The sequence below is a fragment of the Ranitomeya imitator genome, chromosome 3 (assembly GCF_032444005.1).
Source record: "Ranitomeya imitator isolate aRanImi1 chromosome 3, aRanImi1.pri, whole genome shotgun sequence".
NCBI lineage: Eukaryota > Metazoa > Chordata > Amphibia > Anura > Dendrobatidae > Ranitomeya > Ranitomeya imitator.
In genome coordinates, this window is record NC_091284.1 from 118383609 (window position 1) to 118405513 (window position 21905).

General features: G+C 44.4%; 1 long non-coding RNA gene across 1 annotated transcript in view; it reads left to right on the top strand.

Moving 5' to 3' along the window:
* Positions 1 to 2508: 2508 nt before the first annotated feature.
* Positions 2509 to 21905, top strand: part of LOC138672901 (uncharacterized) — an 87705-nt gene continuing 68308 nt past the window's right edge. Inside the window, exon 1 of the long non-coding RNA XR_011319786.1 lies at positions 2509 to 2694. This is a non-coding gene — a long non-coding RNA (uncharacterized lncRNA). The remainder of the gene's footprint in view (positions 2695 to 21905) is intronic.

Consider the following 21905-nt stretch of genomic DNA (forward strand, 5'->3'; position numbering starts at 1 on the left):
TATGTGCACACGTTGCGGATTAGGCTTAGGAATTTCTGGTGCGGATTCTGCCTCTCCTGGCTGAAAACACAGCTGTGGATTTGTCGCTTTTTTTGTGCGGTTCCGCAGCGTTTTTTGTGCGTTTTTGCTGCAGTTTTCTTGCGGATTTGTTGCGGTTTTCTATAAAGGAATGGGTACAAAAACGCTGCAGATTCACAAAAAATAAGTGACATGCTACTTCTTTTAAACCGCAGCGTTTCCGCAAAGTGTGCACAGCATTTTTTTTCTCATTGATTTACATTGTACTGTAAATCAATTGCGGATCTGCAGCGTTTCTGCACCTCAAAAAGCGCAGCGGATCCGCAGAGAATCCGCAACGTGTGCACATACCCATAAAGATTGTCCTGTAGGAAGATGTGAACATGGCGGCAGAGCCGCGCAGTAAGGCGACTCCCGGAGATCAGCTCATTATTGGGGGTACTGCTGTATAATTACAGGTTTGTCCTTATAGCCTTGTCTCTGTGTGCAGCGCAGTTAATGGACTGTTTTTCCTGCAGAGCTTCTACTTTTTCCAAAATAACAGATTATTGCTTCATCTGGGTTGAGGGAAACAGAAAGCATACGAGAATTACTGGACTTTGGCAGAATTTGAAATCCCAGACTGTATTTGTTTCAAAAAGAAGCCAGCTGTAGTTTTTGTTCTTTACAAATCTCCTAGAAAGATCTGAGATTAACATGACTGTGTAAAAGCTGTAGAACAGAGCCTCAAACATGATTTGCAAAACCAGTTGGTCTAGAACAAAGAAAAAGAGGTCACATATCGCCATCTGGTGGATTTCTAGGGGACATGCACACAAGTGTAATCTCCATATAGCCTTTCAGTACTACAAAACCCTAAGGCAGTGTTCCCCAACTCCGGTCCTCAAGAGCCACCAACAGGTCATGTTTTCAGGATTTCCTTAGTATTGCACAGGTGATAGTTGCATCACATGCACAGGCATTAATTCAATCACCTGTGCAATAGTAAGGAAATCCTGAAAACATTAGCTCTTGAGGACTGGAATTGGGGAACACTGCCCTAAGGGATAGCTATAGTGGGTGCAGGGTTAGTCTACGGTCACACGACTGTAGATTCTCTATCCCGAGAGAATCAGATTGATCATTCAATTGACACTCCGATCAAACTCTGATCCAAGTGTCAGCTTGGTGGGATCAGAGAACTGAGCACATAAGAGGAGAAGATGGAGAACAAGATTTCTCCATCTTCTCCATTGTGTTAGCAGAAATCGGACTGCATTCAGGTGTCATCAGAGTGCAGTCTGATGTTTTCTACTAAGCTTGAATGGGTGAAGGACGTCCAACTTGCTCTGCCAAATCGGCGTTAAACAAAAACGCTGATCCGCACTGCCCTATAGAATAACATTGGTCTGAGTGCTCTCTGATAAAACATCGCACTCTCCCAATGTATATGCTGGTGTGGACAAGCCCTAAGAGTTGCACCCACGCCTTGAAATCTAGGGACTATAAACATAAGGATGAATGACCTGGGGGAGATCAAAACATCCAACACCGCGGAGACACCATCACGTGTTTCTCAACGCAGTGATCCAGAACACTGCCCCCATCCCTTATGGGAAATATGCAGATGCATGTAGAAAAGCCGCGGAGACACCATCACGTGTTTCTCAACGCAAGCAATAAATAGCCAGGTCTTTCACCGGGTAGGAACAACCACGGGAAGGGCAGCATCCAAAATGGAAACTACCTATGCCAAAACATGGTATCCATCCACAGACAGCTGTTTCGGGGTATTTGCCCCTCATTGAAATCTAGGGAGGCACAAAAAGTTTCTTTGGCCCGTGTGAGAAGACAGGGTTATTAAAGACCCTTGATAGTTGGGGCTCACAAGCCTTGGAGATTTTGCCTTGGGATCCACGAACTTTACATTTTACCACTAAAAAACGCTTTTATGGTAGAGATTTCTTATAGCTATGAAAACAATTGTGCCATATAGGTGCTATATTTATTATAAGGGAGAATTTTTCTGCTTTGTGGATCAGTCTCATAGACAAACGTCTCATATAGTGTCGCATAAAGAGTGTGTGTGTATGTATATAGTGAAAAAAGGGGCATACCTAGTACATATATGCACATAATCAGTCCGATCCATGAGCTTGTTGATAATCTAGTTAGGAGGAACCCCTGAGGGTGAACCTGGAGAAGGATTGATTCCCATTTTGCTTGTATACTGGCAAATCTCGCTAATTACTTTCCGTATTTCCGGGCGGCTTAGCAGACATGCTTGACATCTTACATTATTGTATATTGTAAAGGGGTCCTTCGTTCTGCACTGCCACCTTGTGATCTTATCGGGAACGACACGTTGTTTTTGTTTAATTTATCATTTTGTACATTATTTCTGACATGTTGACCTCAGAGTGATGCATTGTTTCCAGCTTATCTGCACATTTGCTATGGGGAAAAATTATTTTCAGATATGAGTCTATGTAAACAGAGGGGTACTAGTTTTACTGTTATGTTGGCTGATTTCTGCGTTGCCCCTTTTATTTCCAGAATGTCTTTCTATGCCTCCTTGTCAACAAGCAGGTTTAGAGCTTAGCGGGGCTTCCATGTGACGGGTTATACATGACTGTGGGATCAGAATAGAAACAGAGCTGTAATCTGCAGCCATGGAGCAGAAACCGCATCAAACTGGTAAGTCCTAAATCTGCGGAGGATATTTATAATTAGGGCTATTTGCGATATTGCTCAGTTTTTTATTTCTGATCTGTTTAGACCAGGCGTTACCAGCAGTCGGAGGGTGGCATGTCCTATTGACAGATCATAAACACTATGACCCTGCAGAAGTGGGATCCGCATTGTGCTCGTAGGTTCGCTCCATGTACTCATAAGGGCTCCTTTCTGCCCCCTAAAACACTCATCAGAGGTTAATTGGCTTTATGTGATGTACATCTTGAGGGTGTCTGAGACCAGGACATTTTATTGTGAGCTCTATTGGGAATATGTGTTATGATAATATCTGTACGGCTCTCAGGCCCGGATTTAAGGGGGGGGGGGGGCAAGTGGCCCGGGCCCTGGGCCACCCACCAAGCGGGGGCCTCCCACCAATATAGGGAGAAATATCTCAAAACGTGTAAAATACACGTCTCTTTGCTGTGAACCGTTTCTAATGATAAGGAACATTTAACAAAAGAGAAACTATTGAAAGTGTAGGGACCTGGCTACGGTCCTACATCTCAGTGGCTGGTGCAGAGAGGCAGAGTCATGGCACCTGACCTGCGTCAGCATCCACTGACCTGGCTAGCCAGACATTGCAATATACTACGTGGGCTTTGTTATATACTACATACATATTCAAGAGTACTCGATGCGTTACAATCTGGCCAACATCTAGTAAATCTTATTCACGCAGCGTTTCCCAGTTGAAAACAAAATGGCAAAATACTAGGCAGAAATGTGTTAACGCTGTGATAAAGTGCATAGTGCTAATAAGGTGATACATATAGTGCTTACTCATGTGGGTATGTTGCCCGCTGAGTACGTAGCTCCAACGCACGTTTCGCAATATTTGCTTCTTCGGGAGGCTTGTGTACTGCTGCTTCAGATTGTTGTGTCATCACTAGTGTTGAGCATTCCGATACTGCAAATATCGGGTATCGGCCGATATTCACTGTATCAGAATTCGGATACCGAGTTCCGATATTTTTGCGATATCGGAAATCGGAATCGGAAGTTCCTATAGTGCAATGATGCACTATAATGAAGTGTGGGCGGAGACTGGGTGTGTGTGTGCGGGCGGTGCCTGTGTGTGACCGTGGGGCTCTCTGCGTGTGTGCCGGGGCTCTATGCGGCGTGCGGGGTCTCTGTGCGGCTTGCGGGGTGTCTCTGCGTGGGCGTGGTCTCCGTGTGAATGGCGGGGTCTCTGCGGGGCGTGCGGGGTGTATTTGCGGTGTGCGGCGTGTCTCTGTGCAGGGTGTCTCAGTGCGGGCATCGTCCGATGGGACTACAAGTCCCATCGGACGATGCCTACTACACTGACAGTGATTGACACATTAGCCAATGATGGGACAGTAGTAGTCCCATCATCCGGTTAATGTGTTGAATGAAAAAAAAAATACTCCATACATACTCCATACAGTACATACATGACATACAGTACATTAAACATAGAGTTCATACTCACCATTACTTGTCATTTTGATCCCCAAAGCCAGTGTTATCTGTAAAAAAAGGTGAAAAAAACAAACAACCAATATACTCCCTGTCCACAGAAATCCACGAGTGTCCCACGACGATCTCCCGTGGAGAACAGCAGCAACAGTTGTTGCAACCACTCTCCAGGGGCCCCAGAAACACAATGACGGGAGGAAGGGATTCCTCCGCCACTGTGAAAAAAATAGTCCCTAGCCTTACTTATGGCATTGCTGCATGAGAAATTTCCCCACGCAGCAATTGCCGTAAAGTGAGACTTTAGTAACCTCAGTGATACACTGCAGGAGCCATTGTCTCCTGTCAGTGTGTCACTGAAGGTCCTATAGAGCAGTGACATCACCCGATGTCACTGTTCTATAGGGGAGATCATCGTGGGACACTCGTTATTAATTGGACTACGGCGGACAGGTAGTATACGGTTTATTATTTTACGTTTTTTGCAGGCGCTGAAGTATGGTAAATATGGTGAAATTAAGAATATTAACCCCTTAGTGACAGAGCCAATTTGGTACTAATGACCGAGCCAATTTTTGCAATTCTGACCACTGTCACTTTATGAGGTTATAACTCTGGAACGCTTCAACGGATCCCGCTGATTCTGAGATTGTTTTTTCGTGACATATTGTACTTCATGTTAGTGGTAACATTTCTTCGATATTACTTGCGATTATTTATGAAAAAAACAGAAATATGGCGAAAATTTTTAAAATTTTGCAATTTTCAAACTTTGTATTTTTATGCCCTTAAATCAGAGAGATATGTCATGAAAAATAGTTAATAAATAACATTTCCCACATGTCTACTTTACATCAGCACAATTTTGGAAACAAAATTTTTTTTTGTTAGGGAGTTATAAGGGTTAAAAGTTGACCAGCAATTTCTCATTTTTACAACACCATTTTTTTTTTAGGGACCACATCACATTTGAAGTAATTTTGAGGGGTCTATATGATAGAAAATAACGAAGTGTGACACCATTCTAAAAACTACACCCCTCAAGGTTCTCAAAACCACATTCAATAAGTTTATTAACCCTTTACGTGCTTCACAGGAACTGAAACAATGTGGAAGGAAAAAATGAACATTTAACTTTTTTTTTGCAAACATCTTAATTCAGAACCATTTTTTTTAATTTTCACAAGTGTAAAAACAGAAATGTAACCATAAATTTTGTTATGCAATTTCTCCTGAATACGCCAATACCCCATATGTGGGGGTAAACCACTTTTTGGGCGCACCGCAGAACTTAGAAGTGAAGGAGCGCCGTTTGACTTTTTCAATGCAGAATTGGCTGGAATTGAGATCGGACGCCATGTCACGTTTAGAGAGCCGCTGATGTACCTAAACAGTGGAAACCCCCCACAAGTGACACCATTTTGGAAACTAGACCCCTTAAGGAACTTATCTAGATGTGTGGTGAGCACTTTGAACCCCCAAGTGCTTCACAGAAGTTTATAACGTAGAGCCGTGAAAATAAAAAATCGCTTTTGTTTACACAAAAATGATCTTTTCGCCCACACATTTTTATTTTCACAAGGGTAACAGGAGAAATTAAACCACAAAAGTTGTTGTGCCCACTGTTTGGGCGCACCGCAGAGCTTGGAAGTGAAGGAGCGCCGTTTTACTTTTTCAATGTAGAACTGGCTGGAATTGAGATTGGACGCCATGTCGCGTTTGGAGAGCCCCTGATGTGCCTAAACAGTGGAAACCCCCCACAAGTGACACCATTTTGGAAACTAGACCCCATAAGGAACTTATCTAGATGTGTGGTGAGCACTTTGAACCCCGATGTGCTTCATAGAAGTTTATAATGTAGAGCCGTGAAAAAAAAAAATCACATTTTTTCTACAAAAATGATCTTTTTGCCCACACATTTTTATTTTCACAAGGGTAACAGGAGAAATTAGACCACAAAAGTTGTTGTGCAATTTCTCCTGAGTACGCTGATACCCAATATGTGGGGGTAAACCACTGTTTGGGCGCACCGCAGAGCTTGGAAGAGAAGGAGTGCCGTTTTACTTTTTCAATGTAGAATTGGCTGGAATTGAGATTGGACGCCATGTCGCGTTTGGAGAGCCCCTGATGTGCCTAAACAGTAGAAATCCCCCACAAGTGACCCCATTTTGGAAACTAGACCCCCCATGGAACTTATCTAGATGTGTGGTGAGAACTTTGAATGCCCAAGTGCTTCACAGAAGTTTATAATGCAGAGTCGTGAAAATAAAAAAAAGATTTTTTAGCCCCCCAAGTTTTTATTTTCACAAGGGTAACAAGAGAAATTGGACCCCAAAAGTTGTTGTCCAATTTGTCCTGAGTATGCTGGTACCCCATATGTGGGGGGTAAACCACTGTTTGGGCGCACGGCAGAGCTTGGAAGGAAGGAGCGCCGTTTTGGAATACAGACTTTGATAGAATGGTCTGCGGGCATTATATTGCATTTGCAGAGCCCCTGATGTACCTAACCAGTAGAAACCCTCCACAAGTGACCCCATTTTGGAAACTAGACCCCCCAAGGAACTTATCTAGATGTGTGGTGAGAACTTTGAATGCCCAAGTGCTTCACAGAAGTTTAGAATGCAGAGTCATAAAAAAATATATATATATTTTTCCACAAAAAAGATTTTGTAGCCCCCAAGTTTTTATTTTCACAAGGGTAACAGGAGAAATTGGACCCCAGAAGTTGTTGTCCAATTTATCCCGAGTACGCTGATGCCCCATATGTGGGGGTAACCCACTGTTTGGGCGCACGGCAGAGCTCAGAAGGGAGGGAGCACCATTTGACTTTGAGCGCAAAACTAGCTGTCGTGTTTGGAGACCCCCTGATGTACCTAAACAGTGGAAACCCCCCAATTCTAGCTCCAACCCTAACCCCAACACACCCCTAACCCTAATCTCAACCTGATCCATAATCCTAATCACTAACCCTAACCATAATCACAACCCTTACCCCAAAACAACCCTAATGTCAACCCTAACCATAACCCTAATCAAAACCCTAAATCCAACACACCCCTAATCCTAATCTCAACCCTAACCTCAACCCTAACCCTAATCCCAATACACCCCTAATCACAACCCTAACCTTAACCCTAATCCCAAACCTAACCCTAATCCCAAGCGTAACCCTAATTCCAACCCTAACCCTAATACCAACCCTAATCCAAACCCTAACCCTAATCCCAACTCTAACCCTAACTTTAGCCCCAACCCTAACCCTAGCCCTAAGGCTACTTTCACACTTGCATCGTTTGGTATCCGTCGCAATCCGTCGTTTTGGACAAGAAACGGATCCTGCAAATGTGCCCGCAGGATGCGTTTTTTGCCCATAGACTTGTATTGCCGACGGATCGTGACGGATGGCCACACGTCGCGTCCGTCGTGCACTGGATCAGTTGTGTTTTGGCAGACCGTCAGCACAAAAAAAGTTCAATTAAACGTTTTTTTGTACGTCGCATCCGCCATTTCTGACCGCGCATGCGTGGCCGTAACTCCGCCCCCTCCTCCCCAGGACATAGATCGGGCAGCGGATGCGTTGAAAAACTACAGCCGCTGCCCACGTTGTGCACAATTTTCACAACGTGCGTCGGTATGTCAGGCCGACACATTGCGACGGCCCCGTACCAACGTAAGTGTGAAAGAAGCCTAACCCTAAATTTAGCCCCAACCCTAACCCTAAATTTAGCCCCAACCCTAGCCCTAGCCCTAACCCTAGCCCTAGCCCTAACCCTAGCCCTAGCCCTAGCCCTAACCCTAGCCCTAACCCTAACCCTAACCCTAGCCCTAACCCTAATTTTAGCCCCAACTGCTGTTCTCCTGCCGGCCAGCAGATGGAGACAGATGGCGGGCGCACTGCGCATGCTCCCGCCATTTTCTTTTGCCGGCGGCCAGGAGGAGCAGCAGGAGGATCCAGGGACACAGGTGAGTATGACAGGGTCCCCGAATCCCCCTTTCTCTCTGTCCTCTGATGTGCGATCACATCAGAGGACAGAGAATTACACTTTACTTTTTTTTTTTTTTTTTGCGGTTGCCGGTAAACAGTTAATTACCGGCGATCGCAAAACCCCGATCATGCTCTTTGGGGTCTCGGCTACCCCCGGCAGCCGAGACCCCAAAGATTCTCGCGGGGCCGGCCGGCGGGCTCACTGTGCATGCGCCCGCCATTTTGAAGATGGCGGCGCCCACCGGGAGCCACGAGGAGCACCGGGGGAGATAGGTGAGTACTGGAGGGCTACCTGGGACCCCTTTTCTCTGTCCTCCGATGTGCGATCACATCGGAGGACAGAGAAATTAAAAAGAGATCGCGTTTTTTTTTTTTTTTTTGCGATCGCCGGTAAACGGTTAATTACCGGCGATCGCAAATGCGGGGTGGGTAAAAAAAAACCCGAATCATGTTCTCTGGGGTCTCGGCTACCCCCGGCAGCCGAGACCCCGGAGAAAATCCGACTCTGGGGGGCGCTATTCACTTTTTCCACAACGCCGTTAATTAACGGCGCTGTGGTTTAAGTACCCTTAGCGGCCGCCGTTAAAAAGCGTATCGGCGGTCGCTAAGGGGTTAAGTAGCTTTTCTCATGATTGCATACACCTGGCTATGAAGTTTAAAGCTCAATGAGGTTAGAAAACAAAAAAAAAAGTGCTTTAGTAAGTCAGTAAAAAGTAGGTAGGAGTATTTAAAACAAGAAAATGATAAGGGTGCCCATACTTATGCACCTGTCAAATTTTGTTTTAATGCAGATTGCACATTTTCTGTTAGTACAATAAACCTCATTTCAAGGCAGAAACATTACTGTGTCCAACAGTTACTAGATATATGAAATTGCAATAGCTGTTGCAAAAATTTTTTTTTTTATAAAATATTAAGCTTAAGATTAATAGGGGTCCCTAAACTTTTTCATATAACTGTATATCTACAGCCCAGCGGTGTGATGCAGAAGGACTATTAAGACAAATGAATCAGCTTGAAAATGGTATTAACACCACCTTCTGGAATGATATCCTGCAAAGAACAGATGCTCCTAGTAAGAATCTACAACACGCAAAACTCGATTTAAACACTGCTGTGGCATCACTGACCAGCTTAAAAAAACTTTGTCGCATCAAAGCGTGACTCCTTCAAAATTTATGAGAAGCAAGGCGAAGAGCTGTCTAGTTCATCTGAGTATGTTCAGACGATAACTCGACACAGGTGTCGAAACGTGTGTGTCAATCCACTGGATTATGGCCATACGGAAGAAGTACAACTCAGACCTTCTGAAAAATACAGAACAGAAACTTTACATTTATCGATTACATTTATCGATGAACTGTGTCAGTTTGTAACATTTGCCAATTTATTCACAGATGAGGAGCCAAAAGATATCAGCACTGAACTTTTCATGTACAAGCTTATTGTTCTGTCCCCACATGAGGCGAATGGAGGTGTCGTTGACTAATAAGGGTTGTGAGAGAGAGAGAGAGAATGGTACCTTCAGTATTTCCTCCACATGAGACCAGACAGGACCAATGCTGCTCAGTGTCCGGAGAGATGATGCACACCAGGGATTATGCAATCCAGACACGGAATAGTGTAAAGTTTATCGGCAGCTACTGCAGGTGATGGCAGGTTAGTCTTTCTGACGCTTACACTGTTCCTCGAGTCCTTGCGTCTGTGTGCGATGCTTTCATACCTTGATGAAGGTGTTACTGGAGCTGCAGCGTTAGACTCCAGGAAGTCGAGGCTAGGGTCGTTCCTCATTTGGGCTTGTTCGTCAATGAACTTGCAGAACTGAATGAACGGAGGAAAGGTGACATCATGTGACTTTTACACCTGGAGACGCACACTGCCCACTTCTCTTGCAGACTATGTGGCAGCTTTGAGACGATTGGGTTCACCCCATGGGCAGTGTCCAGGTAGCATAGTCCAGACAGACGAGGGTCTCTTTTAGCAAGTTCCAGCTCCATAAGCAGGTCACTTAAGTCCAGAAGTTTGTGGGCTTCCTTAAGGTTGATCCGTGGAACGCTCTGCTGTCTCTTGAATAGGGACTTTTCTATGGCTTCAGCGCTGCCGTAGGTTCTTTCGAGTCTCTGCCAGGCCGCAGCGAGACCTGCTTCAGCTTGCCCCACATAGACAGTCCTACGACTCTTGATATGTTTCGTGGATTCAGGACCCAACCATTTTACCATGAGGTCGAGCTCCTGCTCTGCGGATAGGTTGAGATCAGCAATGGCGGCCTTGAAGGTTGCTTTCCAGGCTCTGTAGTTCTCTGCACGGTCGTCGAATTTTGAGAGGCTAGTGCTGATTAGCTCTCTGCTCACCATGATCCTGGCAAACTCGGACATGTCTGATCCTTCACTCCTTGTTAGCGTAGTAGCTTGTGGTGCCCCTAGGGCGTATAAGCTGTGTGGCGTGGAAGGGTGAATTGTTCCCGGGTAAAATGATGTTGCTGCAGGGTTGAGCTGTGGTTTAACCTCTGGAGACTCTGATGACTGCTGCTTGAACTGTGGAGGCGGGCTGAAGTGTGCCTTGCGGTCATCTTGTGGTGATGACTGCTCCTGAGAGGGTATATCACGTTGTTGGTCTTGGGTCTCTGTAGGGGCTGTGGGCAATACTGGCGCCATAGGTTGGGCTGACTTGGACGTTTCCGCAATGTTGGGTTGAACATCGCTGGAGAAGGTGTGCGCTGCAGGTATCTGTTTCTGCACGTAGTCTCTGGTACGAACAGCTGGGTCGTCTTCTTCCTGTGGTGGCATGCAAATCGGGTCGAGGTTTTGCTTCAATGCTTGCTGGAGTATTTTTACTTCGGCTAATGCGATTTCTTCCTCCATTTCTGTTTGAAGAATCTTTGCTCGAGCCTCCGCTTCTGCCTTCTTCGCTTCTGCTTCTGCTTTCATTTCTGTGTAGGAACGTCTTAGTTTGGATCGCTCTGCATTTAAACGGGCTTCTAAAATTCTGTTGCTGAGGGCTGAAGTTCTTGAGCAGGATGATTTGTATGACCAAACAGAGTGTTTAGATGAGGCTGACCTGTGCAATCTAGTTTCTTGCATATGGGCGATACGAAGCTCCGCTTTGTCTTTGGTGTCTTGCACGGCAGCGTCCCTTCCTCTGTCTCTGGAATCTGCCTTGCTTAACTCTGATAGAGCTTCGTCTACTTTAGAGTCTTTTAGGAAGGCAGCATACTTTACGGACAGTCTCTTATATCTGCCATGGGCCGTGTCTAGCTGTTTTATAGTGTCATGTAAACTCACTGCATCATCTTTGTGGCGTTGGATGCTTGACATGAGGGAGGCAACTCTTTCACATAGGTCGTCCAGGTTGTCATTGAACTCATCCCTTGTGGAACAGTAATTCTCAAGGACCTTTAATGTTGGCTTGGTGGAGCGTACTGGTTGTGCATCTGGGTGTGCTGTGGAAGCGGGCTCTGCTTCCCGGTCTTCATAATGGACGGTATCGGGTTGTATTTGCTCTGATTCAGCATTGGGGAACTGCGTAAGGTCCTTTTCGGCCATTTTGATTTAAGGTGCGCTGTCACTTTAAGAAACTGAACTTTTGGATCGGGAGCTGGAAATCACTGAGCAGCTTAGTTGCGACCCCCTGATGAGATTCCCAAGGTGTTCTTGAAGAATTGTGGGGTTCTGCGGTCCGACAATCTGCAGCTATGTGGTATAATACACAGATAGTCTTTATGCATGATGCAGTCTGAGGTGATGCATCAGATTTCTTAGCAGAGCAGGGCTGCAGTATGTGAGCAGGCAGAGTGTTTGCGCATGGATAGTGATATAAGGATGATTTTGGCCGGGCTTCAAGGCAGTCTTTCGACTGTTCTGTCCCCACATGAGGCGAATGGAGGTGTCGTTGACTAATAGGGGTTGTGAGAGAGAGAGAGAGAGAACGGTACCTTCAGTATTTCCTCCACATGAAGCAGACAGGACCAATGCTGCTCAGCGTCCGGAGAGATGATGCACACCAGGGATTGTGCAATCCAGACTTGTTTATTTGGAAATCTGGACATACAGCGTATAACTGGTAATACAGTACTTTCTCCAGAAATTCAGTTGCAGACAGGGTACAGTAAGAAGTAGCACCAAGTATGACTGCAAGTGTGAGCAGCAAGAGAGAGGTCGAAAGTCTGATGCCTTCCTAAGCTGGCTAAAGCGTGTGCTTTCACAACAACAAGTAAACTGAAAATGACTGCCAGAGGAAGAGAAGACTTGACCCCTGAACCGGAAGTGAAAGACATGCCCACAAGAAATAATGAATAACAAGCTGCCATACGGAAAAAGGCCATTGGGTGGCAGCAGAGTTAAATATAACAACATACATAGCATGAAGATGCATAAAACTAAAGAACACAACTTACAGGGAACGGCACACTCCCCGTCTGAAATTCCATAAGGGATTTCACTATATTAATGTCCTTGAAATAAAGTCCAACAACCTAGAAAATGAAACTAAACATGCATGCAATGCAATAACAACTTTAAACAAGATAAGACATTAAGTCAGTTCCTGAGATAATCCAAAGGAAAACCTATCTTCGGATCAGAGAAGCCGCACTAGGCCAAACTATCTCTGACCCACTGTAATCCAATGGACAAAGTACTAGAGCAGTGTTCTGTTCATGGTTTATCCTTCCGGAATGTCCTCGATAGAGTAGTTTTTGGCAGACGTGCCAACCACGACAGTCTTTGTCTCCATGTGAGTTGAGATAAGATCTTGCAATGTGGACTAACCTTGCAATAGTCTTGACGAGTTTCATCCAATTGGAGAAGCGCGCTAAGCGCTGGCAACCGAGGGTGGAGGTTGGTTTAGCGTTCGTGGCCAGAGCACTGACCCTGGAGCGGACTTCTGGATCATCATCTGGATCCTGGATGCTGAAGACTTCCTGGAAACATTCACTTCCCTTCTGCTCCAGCAGAAACTTTGGACCTGAAAGCCAACAAGAATTGGCAAAGGAATTTATAGACATAGGTCTAGTGGCATGGTCGGCTGGATTAAGTTCAGATGGGATATAGTGCCACTGTTCAGGTTTGGAAGACCTTCTTATTCTCTCAATGCGGTTACTGACGTACATGTAGAAGTGCCTTGTTTGGTTGTAGATGTAACCTAAGACAACTTTACTGTTGTTGAGGGAGGATCTAAAGTGATCCTTCACGGTTGACTCAGTGATTTCCAGATTAATCTACAGGGCGTTGCCGGCAACTGAAAATGACCAGACGGAGACTCGTGCCTCTGTGTGGGGGATCGAGCAGATCTCTGTGCCCCCGTTTTATTGTCTGACTTTTCATAGTCATAGAAATTATACTTCAACCAATCAGCATAAGAACACGTTCACAGTTCTTAACCTATAAGAATACAGGAAAAACTTAACCCATGAGGATACAGGAAAAATGGGAACTACAGATATGGTCATGTCTTTTTGGCATAGAAAAACATATTAACAGATGCCTCAGTCTTGTATAGCGATACCCCACGAGTCTCTTATCTGGCTCACTTGAGTTAGAATACTCAAGGTCTTTATACCAATTATGAACCATAGACTAGCTGAATAACAAAATATTATCTTCGTGAGAAACAGGACAGTTATTTCATAGCAGCTGTAATCTTCTACCTAAGTAAATAACAGAATTTATCTTTAACCAAAAACAAAATGGAGTCAAAGCACAAAATGGAGAATCTTTCATAATTTGTTCCTTCACATTCCCTCCTAGATAAATTTTGTTAATTAATGTCCAGCATCAGAGGTACTATCCCAAGCTATGAGCTCGAGGGGTACTGGTCTTCACATGACTGGTGCCATGTTACCAGCCATGGCTGTTGCGGCGTACCCATCCCCCCTGTATACTAGAATTTACGAATAACAATTATTGATAACAGTAGTTGGGATCTTTTGAAGATAGCCATGCGCTTGGCTTCAACATCTTCATCTGGTAACTTTGTGAAATCGGTGTAGAGAGCAGGGGTGGCAATGCTTTTGGTTTCATCATTAGTTGTCTTAGTGCAGAATTTCCTAATACATACAGAAATACACCAAAGAACAAGTTTTAGTATTACATACATGACAAGGATAAAGGCAGTGATATATAACAAACTTTGTAAGATTCCAGCTATCCAGCCGCAAGTCCCTCAAACCAATTGGCTGGATTAAGAAAGGAGAAGGTGTCTGCCCACCAACTGTCCTTATTACGGTCATTGTCTTTATCATATTAATCTCTGAGTCTTTGAATATCTTCTAACTTATGTGAATACTGGCAGCCATCTTAAATACAGTTAAATTTGCACTAGCAAGCATAAGGGGAAAAACTTATTGTTTCACAGCATAAGAATATATAAAAATACAAAAGAGTATAAAGATATATATTTTCACCTTGACAATCCCCCCTAAACACTAAGTTTTCCCTAAAAAGTAAGTTCCTTCGAGACTGTCCATGTGATGGGGAAAGGGGAGGTGGATTTCTTCATCCAGACACCTCAGAAGCTCTCCCCTTGTGAGAGGCCTCCAGGCAGCTGAACCCTTCACTAGCTTCACATGGAGTTCTCCCGCTGTCCCTAAACTAAATCTCTTTGCATCATCTGAGAGTAAAGGGTATTGTCTATCTTCTTGAGGGGGACGTACTTAGGGATCTCCCCTGGATCAGTGCCATCGCACTCTAGTGGGTCTACTTCTTGGTTGAGGAAGGTGCCAGTCGGAGTTGCCTCAGTGATGACCTTTTTATACAGGGGAATAACACAACCGAGGATTATCGATCCAACTACAAGAAGGGCAATCAGTACCAGACAAGCTTGTTGAAAGAATCCTTTGAGCCCACCCAACCAGCAGGAAAAGAAAGATGTATCTACTCCTGCATTAGATTCTAATTCTGCTGCTAACCCATTTATCTTTTTAAGGGCTATCATGGTCTTTCCATTTACCCCAGAGTTCTGAGGGATATAGGTACAACATTCCTCTCCCACCATCCCACAGACTCCTCCTTTCTCAGCTAAGATCATATCAAGGGCTAGTCGGTTTTGGAGGGTCATTCTAGTGTTAACTCCTCAACTATACCTTGGAAAGCATCACAGGTAAAATTGACAAACCTTTGTTCACTGTAATATATGTAATTGATCCCATCAACATTTTTATTAATCTGCACTTGTGGATTAATAAAGCAAAGCTAGCATAGATCTAGTTCTGGGCTTTAAATTGGTCAGGCACCCCCCTTGGCACTCCAATGCCATCGACATATATCAATGGATTTTCTTCATAACTCATATGGAGCTGATCGAGACTTCTCCTCCTTCGGGTATATTCATCAGGTGTCTCCGGATCCCAAGGTAAAATCTTGAACTGCATAGCTAGTTTAACAAGGGTGCATTGACCTGTCCAGGCATTAGGCAACCTAGGACGGAGCTTACCATCTCCACATAACCAATAAATATCATACATATACTGTATATGATTAGCTAGCAAGTCAGTATCCAGGGAATTGTTCTCTTTACAGAAACCTGTCTCGAAGACCCCTACTGGTGTACCTGTAGTGTCGTGGGAATTATAGCAGGTATAATTATCAGCTAATACGGTTATCCCTCCTGGGACCTTTAGTTTAGGTGCTTCATGAATTAGTGGGACATAATCTGAGCAATCAGTGGGCTTTAAACCCTTCAACAGATTCATAACACAGGCAGTAGTATTAAGTATATCCAATATATCCCAAATTTGATCATCTGGATAATCTGTGGCCCTAACCAATTTATCCCACATCTGTATAACTGACAATTTTATTGGCTATACCCATCTGTACTACTAATCTTTTATGATATTGTACAAACTTATTATTCAAGGATATTGAGGAATTTAGACTGCCCCATGCGGTTACCAATATTATTAAATGGAAATACGAAAAACCAAAACATCATGTCCCCTTATTTGCCACTAGTCTGTTTGACCAGCTTGCACTGCGATACGTGGATCCACGTCGGCCTTCCTTCCAGCTTTACTGACATAGGAGTAATGAGGAGGACCTGGTAGGGACCGTCATACAAGGGTTCTAGTCCGTGTTTTCTGACATAGCTTTTCACGACCATAAAACCACCAGGCTTCAAATTATAACCAATATCGGTTTCTGCTGAATCTGGAAGGAAAGAAGAAACTAAAACATGGGTGTTAGCAACATTTTTACTAAACTGAATAACATATTGAACAGCACGGTCAGTTTCTTCTGACAACTACTGAGACTGAAAATTTACAACTGAGAACCTAGCACCAAACAATATCTCATATGGGGACAGGCCATGTTTTGCAATAGGGGTAATACGAATATATAAGAGCCCTGGCCATGGAGCCGTAGTCTCCTGCATCATTTTGGTCAATTGTCCCTTCAGTGTGCCGTTCAGCCTCTTAACTTTCCTACTAGATTGTGGATGGTACGGAGTATGGAGGGCTACAGTGGATCCAAGCATTGTCAGAACCTCCTGATACACATGAAAAGAAAAGTCCGGGCCTTGGTCACTTTCAACAACTTCTGGAACACCATATCTGCATATAAATTCCATCACCAGTTTCTTTGCTGTGGTCTTTGCAGTCACGTTGGTAACGGGGAATGCTTCTGGCCAATTGGAGAACATATCGACAACCACCAGACAATATTCATACCTTCAGACTTAGGCAACGTGATGTGGTCCACCTGGAGCCTTTGGAAAGGATAGTCGGGCTTAGCAAGATGCTTTGGGGGTACACTTTGAAGTTGACCGGGATTGCAGGTCTGACAGATACCTCGATGTGTGGGCCCATGCGCCCACGTGGCAATAGCAGGGTACATCCGCTTAGGGAGACACACAAGTTGGTCCTTTTTCCAGCGACCATTGTCCATACGTGCTCCATCAGCTTTCCACTGCTTCACTTCTTCCTTTGGAGACATTCTCTGCATCGTCATTAAGCGGTCTCGCGGGGTCCGGCAGAAAACCTCAGTCTGGCATAGATCATCAGGTTCCTGTAGAGTCAGTGTTTCTTGTAACTGTTTACGCTGAGAGCGTGTGGTCACCATAGCTGGTATGGGCTGTTCAACAGGCAGGAGAGCAGCAGCTTTTGCTTGCATATCCGCAAAGGCATTACTACCAGTCTGTGGACTGTTCCATAGTACCATGCTCCTTAACTTTGATAATGGCCACCTGGGTAGGTAATTCGATTGAGTCCATGAGGGTTTTAACAGCTTCAACATTCTTCACTGAGTCCCGGCGGTAGTAACAAATCCTCGATTGGCCCATAGGGCTCCGAAATCATGAACAATACCAAATACATACTGTGAGTCCGTGTATTTATTAGCCCGCCTGTCTTTGGCCAGAACACATGCAGTAGACAGATCCTGAAGTTCTGCTTCTTGTCCAGGGAGGGAGGGAGTGCAGCTCCGTGCACTACAGTGTCTTCCGTAGTAACAGCGTATCCAGTGTGGAATCTGCCAAAATCATCACCATATCTTGAACAGTCTTTCAGGGCCTTGTAGAGAGGTTGCATTATGCGGGATGCGTCCGGTATTCACTGACAACAATAAGTACATAGTCCAAGAAAACGCTGGAGCTCGGTCTCATCCTTTGTAGCTGACGGCTATTTTCCTTTCTTCTGTGAGGTGTCTGGCACCCTGAAGGAGACAGTGACCCAAAAATATCACTTGACCAAGGCAGAACCGAAGTTTCAAGGTCAAAACCCGACAGTTCAGATCTGCCAGATACTTGAGGAGGCTAACAATGGCAACAATGGCTTCCTGCTCTGTTCGTGCACACAAGAAAAGATTACCCACATACTGAAGCAACGTGACATAGGGATATTCTAACTGCCAGGGTAAGAGACACTCGCCCATATTTTTTTGCAAACTGATTGGGACTGTTTTGGGCCCCTTGTGACATAACTGTCCACATCAATTGTCGTCCCTGATAAGTGAATGTAAACAGAAACTGGCAATCTGGGTGTAATGGAATGCTGAAGAAGGCATTGGCGAGGTCGATGACTGTGAACCAAGCAGCATCCTGAGATATCTGGGACAAGAGTATATGGATTAGGCACCACCGGAGTTTCTAGAACAGTAGCTGCATTAACTGCCCGTAGGTCTGTGTACCGGCAGGGGGTTGGCCGGGTGGGGTCTTTTTCTTAACGGGAAACAAGGGCGTGTTACATGGAGAAACACACGGTACCAGGGCACCATTATCGAATAACGTTTGTATTTGCCCCTTGAGGCCCCGCTCCTGATCATGTTTCAAAGGGTACTGATGGACTTTGGGAAAAGGGGGCACCAGGTTTGAGAAACACTTTTACTGGTTTTACAGGTATTATTGGGGTGAATCTGGGCCTATCAGGGCCATCATAACCGTGGGAAGGGCATGTAAGATACACATCTCATTATGTTCATCTGCATAGGGGTTATATAACGTAAATACCATCTGACCATCATCTTGGAATTATAATCTGGAGCGGAACTGTGATAATAAATCTGTCCCCAGTAAATTTACCGGACATGAGGGAGAGATTACGAACTGAGCAGTAACTTCAGGGAAAGGTCCCACAGGGATGGGTTTTGTAAGAGTATGTTTATTGGGTCTGCCATCTACTCTAATTAAAACAAACTCTTGATCTGAGAATTAACATAGCGAGGGAGATTTCCAGACACAGGGTTAAAATGGATATTGAAGTATGAGACTGGATTTGTGTAAGGGAGGGGGGCTGGAGCTGCAGCCTTTTGCTTGGGCCACTGATAAGGAACCAGCTGCGTCCTTGTACTGAGCTGGGGGCTAGAGAGCGCAGCTGCTTGATTTAACCTCTAATTTTACTGCTGATACAGAGCGGGTTAAGTTCTTCTGAAAACTTTTAATTACTTTTAGTGCATCGTCCGGAGTGGAATTCTTGATGTCCGGTCTAACTGACATTATTGGCTCTTTCAATTCAGATTTAAGGCCGGACATCAAAGTTGCCACAAAAAGGTGTGAATAAGCTTTATTATACAGTGAAAACCCCAAATCTTTAAGTACTACCATAAGACGCCCATAGAACTTCTCGGCAGTCTCCCCCTTGTCCTGTGTGACATCTGTGAGGGGGGTAGCTTGGTCCGCTCATCTATCTTGTGCCCAAACCTTTAAAGCATTACAGAAATCAACACCACTCTCATAGGTTCCCCCGTCCAGGTTATACATCATGCCACCCTCAATAATTGGAAAATACCCCTCTCCATCCTTCACATGGAGTAAGTGTAACAGATCTCTCCGGGGAGTGGAATAAATCTCTCGATTCGCTGCTATTTGTCTATAGACTGGTGCTGGCGGTGGCTGATAAGTGCCATCAGCGTTTAGCAAGGGAAAGGTGGAGGCTACAACTCCGGGTCTTCTTGCTTCACAATTGTAACAGACCTCTCTCCACTGAGAATTAGTAACTCCGCATACATCACAAATCCACCCGGCAGGATTATAGGGTGGGGGTGCACTAAGTTTTGACAACCCAGGATATATTGGAGCTTTGGGGTTAAGGGGCATAGGGCTTACAGTCGGGAGAAGAGACTTGATTTCCTGGGGAGGGACCTTATCTTCTAGCAGGGAGCCCCCCTGTTTCAGATTATCATTTTTAATTGTTTGTCTTTCTAACACATTACCCTCAATCACTTTTTCAGTTCCTTCTTGCACCACAAATATCCAGTTTTTGTCATAGTAATAGACAACTTTCCTTTTTCAACGTAACAAAAACAAATCCGAATTCACTTTCTCTGTTAATCCTTAATTTGCTATATATCAACCACTCAACTTGAAGCAGATAAATCTTTTACCAATCTTTTAATTACTTACACTGATAACCAAACAATCTCTTACATGTTTTCTTCTAAAATAGGCACAATTCTTTCACTTCCAAATTCCAACTTGAACTTTCGATATTTCTTTCTAATTCAATACAACATTGTACTATTGCACATACTACACAACACAAGGATAGAAAATTCCGAGAGGACGCAGCGACTCGCCCCTCCATACCAGAAACACAGAACTGATAAGAACATCACAGCATTCCTCAACACAAAATAAAGCAATAGCGCAGCTGTTTGACCCCTCCCATCGGATATTTTGGAAATCTATACACAGAAACAGAATGCAGCAGTTCTCAGACTTAATTAATTTCTACAAAACCTTCATCGCACAATTCATATGCCAGAACACCTTAGAAAAACCAATCATTGAGAATATTTTCCTCATCTTTGGGCTAACAGTATCAGATTCAACACACAAATTCAAAGTCTTCTCTTACTTCCATGGAAACATGATTCTCCTTTAGAGCTAAATATCCTTACCTAGTTGTGCACAATACCGAGAGGCCTTTACGGTTTGTTCCACTGGGTCTCTCTGTCCACCACTGGGACAACCCAAAAACGCGGTACTCAGTGAAAGGAGGAGGGAGTCTTAAACTTCCCTCCGAATACCTCTGGATATATATATATTGTATACTTCTATATATTCCTGAGTTACGTATCCTATCCAATCTTCGATCACCTCACCGCGCCTGATTCTAACAATGATCAGGAATTCAGGATATTTTGACTATAAAGAGAATTACATCACTGGTCAATCCGGGGTGTCCGTCCCTTATGAGGTACGGTTCGAGCACTGGGCTCCCAACGGAACTACACCTCTATATGATTCCACCCAAAAATCACCCACCATCGGGGACAAACCTCAGATCCTCTTTGCAGCAACAAACACAGGAAAACCACACCAAACGGTCAGTCTGGACAGTATAACTGCCAACTTACCGTGGTTGTTGTGGGGGATGATCAGTCCCAATTTTCCAGTGCCCGTGTCCGCTCCGAGGGTCCTTTGTCTGGTTGTCCTCCGGGGGGCAGAGGCGTTCCTGGTTGGGGCCCCACGTTGGGCGCCAAGCTGTTGAGGGAGGATCTAAAGTGATCCTTCACGGTTGACTCAGTGATTTCCAGATTAATCTACAGGGCGTTGCCGGCAACTGAAAATGACCAGACGGAGACTCGTGCCTCTGTGTGGGGGGGATCGAGCAGATCTCTGTGCCCCCGTTTTATTGTCTGACTTTTCATAGTCATAGAAATTATACTTCAACCAATCAGCATAAGAACACGTTCACAGTTCTTAACCTATAAGAATACAGGAAAAACTTAACCCATGAGGATACAGGAAAAATGGGAACTACAGATATGGTCATGTCTTTTTGGCATAGAAAAACATATTAACAGATGCCTCAGTCTTGTATAGCGATACCCCCACGAGTCTCTTATCTGGCTCACTTGAGTTAGAATACTCAAGGTCTTTATACCAATTATGAACCATAGACTAGCTGAATAACAAAATATTATCTTCGTGAGAAACAGGACAGTTATTTCATAGCAGCTGTAATCTTCTACCTAAGTAAATAACAGAATTTATCTTTAACCAAAAACAAAATGGAGTCAAAGCACAAAATGGAGAATCTTTCATAATTTGTTCCTTCACATTCCCTCCTAGATAAATTTTGTTAATTAATGTCCAGCATCAGAGGTACTATCCCAAGCTATGAGCTCGAGGGGTACTGGTCTTCACATGACTGGTGCCATGTTACCAGCCATGGCTGTTGCAGCGTACCCGTCCCCCCTGTATACTAGAATTTACGAATAACAATTATTGATAACAGTAGTTGGGATCTTTTGAAGATAGCCATGCGCTTGGCTTCAACATCTTCATCTGGTAACTTTGTGAAATCGGTGTAGAGAGC